This window comes from Cibotium barometz, chromosome 17 (genome assembly GCF_041138505.1).
Source record: "Cibotium barometz isolate CiBa-2024 chromosome 17, ASM4113850v1, whole genome shotgun sequence".
In the NCBI taxonomy this organism is placed as follows: Eukaryota; Viridiplantae; Streptophyta; class Polypodiopsida; order Cyatheales; family Cibotiaceae; genus Cibotium; species Cibotium barometz.
The window spans coordinates 52149444-52152938 of NC_141062.1; the positions used below are offsets into that span (position 1 = coordinate 52149444).

The following is a 3495-nucleotide window of genomic DNA, read 5'->3' on the forward strand; positions in this document are numbered from 1 at the left end:
GTGGAGAAACAGTTTGCATTGCGGGTGTTTGGTTAGGGGCATGGATGTCAAGCGCTAAGATGCCCCTACTACCTGTCATACACAACCCAGGCTCTTGCGACGACAGGAATAAATGAACCAGACACATTGCCTCCTTATGGCAAAAGATATCTAATGAGAACAAGAAAGAGCCGGTGTGTTCCTCTAGAACTATTACCTCCAGAGGTGCAACTGCACATAATACATAGTCCCCGAGCACTAAATTTCATGAGCACAGATAGATACATGTCAAGTATGCACACAATTGGATGGCATATTGTTTTACACAGTTTTGTATCTAACAAGTATGCTAAAAATTGAATGGCATACTATTGTACACAGCTTCATGTATCTTAAGGGATAGGACAAACAGATTTTTGTTAAGTAGGTGTGGGTCCATTGGAAATTTGATTGCTCGTACAAGATGTGTTGCTATCAAGGCCTCCGACTTGTAATCCCACAACTCGTAGGTTTGCTCGTCTTTAGGTGCATAGAAGAACCCTTTCACAGTAAAACAACCTTGTGCAATGGCATTTCCCTATCCATCCTTTGTAGGTATCTTGCAGAGCTCTTTCTTCTTTGTGCATTTCAAGATGTAGAATTCTGCATTCTCTGGCTTTCCTTTTTCAGCTGTCATCGCGAAATTGTCTCCTACAAGAAGGACATCACTAACGGTATCATGGTGCCCTTCGTAGGTGGCCTCCTCAATGTTTGCAATGTTAACATCAATGTCAACGTTTTCTAGAGCCGAAGAAATTCCAAGTCATTTGCAACCCTCTGATGGCAGTGTACCTGGAAACAAAGTAGAAAGGCCTTTTTTCTTTGAATTGAGATGAAGCACCATCAGACCAAACCCAATGACGTTGTAGGGGAATACCATAGGGTAATACCCAATTATAATGTAGCATGAAACAATGTTCCACAAAATGGGCATCATGCATCTTATCATCAGAGATATAAAAGTGTATCGTTTTGTGGATGTCACCTGCAATGTGAAAGTATGTAATATGCACAAATATGGACACTTGGCTTGAATACTAGTGCATTGACTGTATTTCATTTTTCTCCTTAAAAGAGTAATTCTCAGCAAAGTCTACAATAGATATTACCACATCTTCGGGAAACTTTGACAAGCATTCTTTGTATTGCTCAGCTTGCCACCTGTACACAAAATTATGTTTGATAAACTTTCCGAGCTGGACGTTGAACATTTGATTCAATGCCTTGCATGACATTTCCTTGTGTATTAACTCTTTCTTCTTCTTTGTCTTGCCATCATCAGTGGTTCCACAGTCTATGTCCTAAAAGATCTTCATGGTGACAAGCCGACCAACATATGCAGATTCAGTTGGACAAACTGCTATGTTTCGAGGACCACAAACAGTGCAATTCCCCATCAGACACTTCAAAGTATGGAAAATAGTATCTTTAGCTTTGGGACATAGGATGGGACTCCTATGCGCTGTGATACTCTTGTAGGACTTCTCTGCAGCCTTGCACCCACTTGGCTAAGAACCCACATTACAAATGACACAATCACATTGACATGCTTTGCCATGTAACCCAAAAGTAAATTCTCTAATCTGATTCAAGGCATCTTTTAAGAATGACATCTGAACATGTGTTATGCATCAACAAGTGTATCGATCCTTAAGCTTGAGCACAAAGTATGGCTTTAATTTCTCGAAAGCTCATTGATGAACTAGTGCTTGTGGATGCATCTCCTTAAACAACAAATATATTTCAACCTGCAATACAAAACATCAAGAAGGCGTGTTGGATACTTAACATAAGATATTTTGCCAAGGCGCTTACGACATACATCCTTTTTGTTGGGTGAAACATGAGTATGGCTTAACCAATAATTGAAAACAAGCTCTTTCACCTCATCACTGATTATAACTACTACATGAGCTTGCCGATGGCATGAAGATAATGGCAAAATACCATCAACAGAGGTTTGCAAACACTCTCTAGCTGTATAGAAATTGCATATGCGTATGTTCAACTGCCTTGAAGCATCTGCAATGTTAAGAGAGGATGTATTTGTGCCAGTGACATTCATAAGAATCATTGGAATAGACCTTTTAAGAAATAGCTCCTTAGAGTTTCTAGGCACTTTCACTGCTTCAAGTGTATTTCGTATGTCCTCTATTAGACTTGTTTGGTTCCATAGTGAAAAATTGCTGGAAATTTCCTTCATGGAGTGATGTTGGAGAACCTGAGATAATATATCAAACCTGGTCTTCTCGTCTAGACCCTTGGTTCGCTGATTACAGTACTGAACAACGTCGTCGCATATTTTTTTACGCTTATACTCATTTGCACCATGACTTGCATTGTGCTTCTATTCTTCTTGTACCTTTTAGACTTCATCCTTGTACGTTGTTCTTGCTTCCTCCTGCGCATGATAATCCTTAATTGCATTGGCAGAAAACTTTACGCAATTCTCATAACCCTCTACAGAGGCTGAACTTCCACATCTGCCTCTAAATACTTGGGAATCTATGATGGGTAAAAGGTCCATGCGTATGTGTGTGTGTTGGTGAAACAACAATAAGGGGCATGCAATAGGTGCAACGAGAGAGCAAGAGAGAGGGGGGGTAAACAACAAGGCGGCAGCAGGTTTAGGGTACAGAGGAGATGGAAAGAGACAGAGTGGGTAAGCGAAAGAGAGAGAGCTTGCGAGAGAGAGAGAGAGAGAGAGAGAGAGAGAGAGAGAGAGACGTGGGAGAGGTGGTGAAATGAGTGCACCACAAGCTACTTGTAACTGTTTTTTGTTTTCATGCTTTTCAAACGTACAAAATGTGGGAGAAAATGAGAAAAAATGATTTTTTAAATGTCTAAAAACCAGCGAGAGAGAGATAGAGAGAGAGAGAGAGAGAGAGAGAGAGAGAGAGAGAGGGGGGGGGGGGAGTAAACAACAAGGCGACAGCAGCAGGTTTAGGGTACAGAGGAGATGGAAAGAGACAGAATGGGTAAGCGAAAGAGAGAGAGCTTGCGAGAGAAAGAAAGAAAGATTTTATTAACGTCTTCCAAAAGACCGAACTCGGCCTATGAGACAAATCGGAGTACCTGTATGGGGTATCCTCTGTCATCCCAACAAAATGAAAAAGTACTGAATAAAAAAGCTGAATCTGGGTGTGCAGGGGATGGAGCTCTATTACTAGGAGAATGCAAAGCTATATGCATGGAGTATACAATCATGATATGCAACCTAGCTAGCTCCATCCTGTACCATACTGGGGGTATAAAATGGTATACATCAGTGAAGGGGGTGTCCACAGCTCCCTGAAGAACATGCCTGGGTGTGCTCTGAAGCGAGCCAGTCGCTCCGCACCCTCTCTGTGAAACTGAGCTCTGATCTCTGTCATCTCTCTCTGGTATAGGCGTGGTGTCCGAAAGCCAGGTGTCCTCTGTCTCCTGCGGGCTCTAAGTGTCTCTGCTCTCTGGAGAGTAATCCCCTGCCGTGTAGGG

At 41.9% G+C, this 3495-nt stretch overlaps 1 pseudogene; it reads right to left on the minus strand.

Annotated features, from left to right (window-relative positions):
- Positions 1-749: 749 nt before the first annotated feature.
- LOC147630157 (uncharacterized) lies at positions 750-2092 on the minus strand (annotated as a pseudogene).
- Positions 2093-3495: the final 1403 nt, after the last annotated feature.